We start from the raw sequence: 5775 nt of genomic DNA, 5'->3' as shown, positions 1-5775 counted from the left end.
GTTGTGTTTCTGGGACTCTAGTAAGAAAATTTCGGCCTGTGCCAAGGAGACCTAAGGTTTCTCCTATTCCATCCTGTGTGTCCATCAGAGTGTCTGCTTTGACTCTGAGGTCTGTGATCAATTTGATTCTGGAGTTGATTCTGGTGCAGGGTGATATATAAGGATCTAGCTTTAGTTTTCTACAAATAGTTAACCAATTTTGCCAACACCATTTACTGAAGAGGCTGTCTTTCTTCCATTCCATTTTTTTTAGCTCCCTTATCGTAGATTAAGTCCCTATAGATTTGTGGGTTCATTTCTGGGTTGTTAATTCTATTCCATTGGTCCTGAGGTCTGTTCTTGTGCCAGTACCAAGCTGTCTTGATTACTATGGCTTTTTAGTAGAGTTTGAAATTTGGCACTGATATTCCTCCAGCACTGTTCTTTCTGTTAAGGATTGTTTTTGCTATTCAGGATCTTTTATTGTTCCATATGAATTTTTGGATTGCCTTTTCTAATTCCTTGAAGAATGTGGTTGGAATATTGTGATAGGTATGGCATTGAATTTGTAGATAGCCTTGAGAAGTATTGCCGTTTTCATGATGTTGATCCTTCCAATCCAGGAGCATGGGAGGTTTTCCAGTTTCTAAGTTCTGTTTTGATTTCTTTTTCAGGTTTTTAAATTTTTCATCATAGAAGCCCTTCACTTCTTTGGTTAAATTAATTCCTAAGTATTTTATTTTTTGTGGGGCTATTATGAATGGAGTTGCTTTCCTTATTGCATCCACGCTTTTCTCTGTTGGCATATACAAAAGCCATTTATTTTTGAGGGTTAATTTTTACCCTGCTCCTTTTGGAGTGGAGTCTGTGGGATTCTTTTGTTGTTGTTGTTGTTGAAAACTTTTGCTCTTTAATTGTATTTGTTTCTATGTACTTTTTTATTGTGAAAATACTGTACAGAGGGGTTACAATTACATGGGCAAGATAATGAGTACATTTCTTATCAAGCATTGTAGCCTCCTCCTTTGTTTCCCCTTCCCATCGCTGTTTGCATCTTTTCTAATTGCTGTAGCTAAGCATGCTAATACTAGATTGAAGAGACGTGGAGAGAGTGGACATCCTTGTCTTGTTCCTGAGTTAAGAGGAAAGGGCTTTAGTTTTTTAACATTAATTATAAAGCTGGCTGTAGGTTTGTCCTATACAGCCTTTATTGTATTGAGGAATGTTCCATGATTCCTAATTTTTCCAGAACCTTCGTCATAAAGGGGAGTTGGATCTTGTCAAATTCTTTTTCTGCATTTATTGAGATAACCATGTGGTTCATATCCATCCTTGCTCTTGTTGATATGATGAATTATATTAATTGATTTGCGTGTATTGAACCAGCTTTGCATCCCTGAAATGAATTCTGTTTTATCGTGGTGTTTGATGTTTTGGATGAATTATTGAACTCGATTGGCTAAATTTTCTTGTTTTTGGGTCCTGTCATGGTGCCTGAACTCTGGGCCTGGGCGCTGTCCCTCAGCTCTTCAGCTCAAGGCTAGCACTCTACCACTTGAGTCATAGTGCCACTTCTGGCTTATTTCTTTTAGCTTATGTGGTGCTGGGGAATCCAACCCAGGGCCTCAGGCATGCAAGGCAAGTGCTCTACCCCTGAGCCATCTTCTCAGCCCCCTCGACTGGCCAAATTTTTGTTGAGAAATTTTACATCGATTTTCATAAAACAAATGGGTCTGTAGCTCTCTTTCTTTGATGAGTCCTTGCCTGGTTTTGGGATGAGGGTTATGATAGTTTCATAGAATGAGTTTGGTAGTGAACGTTCTCTTTCAATTTCATTGAAGTGTTGGAGGAGTATTGATGTGAGCTCTGCTTGAAGGCCTTGTAGAATTCTGCTGTAAAACCATCTGTTCCTGGGCTTTTCTTAGATGGGAGTTCCGGTATTGCTGTTTCTATCTCAATGCTTGATATGGGCCTGTTAAGATGGTGTAACTCATCTTGGTTTAGTTCCTGCATGTTGATATTTGCTAGGAAAAGGTCCATTTCTGCCAAGTTCTCAACCTTATTTGCATACAGATTTGAGAAGTATTCCCTTATAATGTTCTGAATCTTGGTTGTTTCTGTGGTGATGTTTCCATTATCTCTTATTTATAAGATTCATAAGATTTGCTACGTGTCTGTCAATTTTGTTAATATTTTTGAAGAATCAACTCTTTGTTTTGTTGATTTTAAATGTTTTTGAGATTCTAATTCATTTAATTCTGGTTTAATTTTAATTATTTCTTTCCATCTACTGGATTGGGGTTTTCCTGCTGCTCTTTTTCAAGGAGGTTCAGATGTCTCATTAAATTGTTGGTTTCAGATCTCTCCAACTTTCCTCTGAGAATTGCCTTTTCTGTGTCCCAGAGGAGATGGTAATTTGTGTGTTCGTTTGTGTTTAATATCATGAAAATTTAATTTCCTTTCTAATTTAATCCATGACCCACTGGGGATTCAGCAGTGTGTTGTTCAGCTTCCATGTTTAACAGGACTTTCTTTGTTGGCTTTTGGTTGAATTCTAATTTTATTCCTTTGTGGCCTTAGAGAATACAAGGTATAACTTCAATGTTTCTTAATTTGGACGTTTGCTTTGTGACCTAAAATATGGTCTATTTTTGAAAATGTCCCATGTGCTGCAGGAAAAAACATATGTTCTAATACTGCTGGGTGAAATATTCAGTAAATGTCTGTTAAATCTTGTTGATCTATGGAGTTGTTTAAATCTGTGGTTTCTCTGTTGAGTTTTTGCCAAGTTGATCTATCTAGTGGAGATTGAGGTATTTTAAAGTCCCCAACAATTAATGTGTTTGGATCTCTGTGAGATTTGAAGGAAAGTAGTATTTCTTGGATAAATTTGGGTGCTCCATTGTTTGATTAATAGAGATTTAGAATTGTAATATCCTCCTGAATGAGAGATCCCTGAATTAGTAGGTAGCCAGCTTCTTTACCTTTTCTCACTAATTTTAATTTGATCTCTCTATTTTATCTGATATTAGGATTGTAACTCTTGTCATTTTATGGGGGTCATTTGCTTGGTACATTTTGTTCCAGCCTTTCACTTTCAAAATGTGTTTGTTTTTATGGGCAAGGTGTGACTTCTGAAGGCAACAGATACAAGGCTTTTGTTTTTTAATCAAACTAGACACTCTATGTCGCTTAATTGGAGAGTTAAGTCCGTTAATGTTGAGAGATAGGACTGAGAGGTATTTGGGAGTTCCTGACATTTTATCCATCTTTTTGGGAGCTGTGACAACTGGGTTCTTCCTATGTCTTGGATTCTCCGATTGGGTGTGGTTTCTTGGCCTTTTTTGTGGTCTTGTTGGTTTTCTATGTGTAGGGCATCTTTAAGTATCTTTTGTAGGGATGGTTTGGTGCAGATATATTGTTTCAGTTTTTCCGTACTATGGAAGATTTTTATTTGACCTTCAGTTATGAAGGAGACTTTAGCTGGGTACAGTATTCTTGGTTGATAGTTGTTTGTCTTTAGGGCAAGGCATACATCATTCCAGGCTCTTCTTGCTTTGATTGTCTCTGCTGAGAAATCTGAAGTGATTCTAATTGGTTTCCCTTTATAGGTGATCGGTCTTTTCTCTTTGACAGCTTTAAGGATCTTTTCCTTGGTCTGCATTGATCCTGTGAAGTTTATAATGTGGCGGTCAGATGTCCTGTTCTGGTCTGGTCTATTTGGGGTTCATAAAGCCTCTTGTATTTGAATAGGCCTATCTTTTTGCATGCTTGGGAAGTTCTCTATTAGGATCCTGTCAAAACCTAGAAAACATAAATGTAAAAAATCATGATATTGGATCAGTAAAGGTTTCTAAAAAGTTGACATGGAAAGCATTAGTGGCTAAAGAAAAGCAAGAATAAACTGGTTAATATCAACTGATAACCTTTCATAATTCTATTAAAGAAGTGAAAACATATCCAACAGATAGAGGGCACATATTCGTTAATGCTCCAATGTTAATTCTACAATGATCCTGAGTCTTAAGTACTTTTATATCTTCGAATTTTATATAAATTTTTCCCAAACAGGATATTTCTTTAAAGAATATATGTAAATTAATAGTCAATAGAAGGAGCATATGAATTAAGCTCCTCTGTAGTATGTAAAAAAATAAAAATAAAACTCATTAGTATGACCATAATATAAAACGATGACACAAAATATAGTAATGCATTTGTGGATAAATTGATATACTCCACAAAGCAGAATGATTTGCATAATACTGCAATCATTTTAGCAATCAAGTTTTCAAGTCTTCAAGAGGTCAATGAGAATTGTATAGGATCTACATTACACTTCGATGTATGTATTAAAGAGAAGTATAAAACCCGTTTGAACAGGGAATGTAGTTCATTGACTGCACTTGAATAGTACGTGTGAGACCCTGGAAATAATCCCCAAAAACAAATTTTTAAAACTCACACTATAGAAGATGTATGCTGGACAAATTCCTGTAACTGAATTTTATATCTATTTTAATGTCTGTTCTAAAATTTATAACAATTCTATTTGAACAAATGCAAGTTTGTGAAAATTAGGCTTGGAAAATCTATGATTGTACAATTCACTTCCAAAGCACTAAAATGTATATAATGAAAGGAGATAATATATTGCATGTGAATTTCATGTCAGCAAAAAAAACCTATTGTTAAAAATACTTCACAAAAATCGCAGAATAACTAAAAAGATGTTTTTGGTGTTGTCTAAAAATTCTTTGTAAACTACAGCTTTTAAAACAAAGATATAATTTGTTTACTTTGAGTTTTTTTGGTCTGGTTTCCTGACTTTATGCAAAGATAACTCAATCCAAAAGTGTATGTGATAGCTGGAATATCTAGGAATTGTGCATCACTTATAAGTAATTGATAGCCTTTTCTGGTAGAAACTTTTAGCAAATGACAGAACCTAAATCTATGCATCTGCATTTTATGAAAGCCATATGTTACTTGCTGAATCCAATTGCTTTTCTCTATTTTGCTAGGATAGAAAGTATTTTCAAGATAAGAGCCAATCGCAGTGAAAAGAAACAAAATACATAATCATTTTTATTTGTGAAAATAACACACAAAATAAAACAATTCCACTTAAGTGACTCTAGTATTAGTACCTATGAAGATGTACCTGAATGCCAATATCCATTGAATTTTTGGAATTTAAATTTCTACCAACATATGAAAACTAGAACAAGAAAACAAATATAGTCTTAGAGCAAACCAGCCTTGCAATAATTTTCTTAATGGTTTTGAAATTACAAAAGAATTGATACCATTAAGAAAATGATCCTTTCCTATAGAAATCATTTAAAAATGTTTATCACTTATTATAATTCAAATACTAAACAAGAGTAATTTTATATAATCAGTACAAATATCGTTTTATTACTATCGTAAAATAGAATAACAGACCAGTCCCAGTATATTATCATTAGTCTTAATTCCTAAGCATTACATAAATATCTTAAACAAAATCTAAATAGTCATTTCTTTAACATAGATACAAATAGTGTATACTTTTCTTTAGATTTTTCCAGGGGCATGTATTCATGTTTCTAAGAAATGTTCACAGCAGTTAAAAGATGCTTTTGTGAAATTAATGTGATATATTTTGTGGTTGTTGTTGTTTGTTGTTGTTGTTGTTTGCAAGGCCTGGGCATTATCCCTAAGCCTTTTTATGCTCAAAGCCAACTCTACCACTTGAGGCACAGAGCTAATTCCTGTGTTTAGTAGTTAATTGGAGATAAGAATATAACAAGT

Source organism: Dipodomys spectabilis, unplaced genomic scaffold (genome assembly GCF_019054845.1).
Source record: "Dipodomys spectabilis isolate Male_0828 unplaced genomic scaffold, ASM1905484v1 ptg000515l, whole genome shotgun sequence".
Classification (NCBI taxonomy): domain Eukaryota; kingdom Metazoa; phylum Chordata; class Mammalia; order Rodentia; family Heteromyidae; genus Dipodomys; species Dipodomys spectabilis.
The sequence above is the reverse complement of the archived record's forward strand: the minus strand, read 5'-3'. Positions refer to the sequence as shown.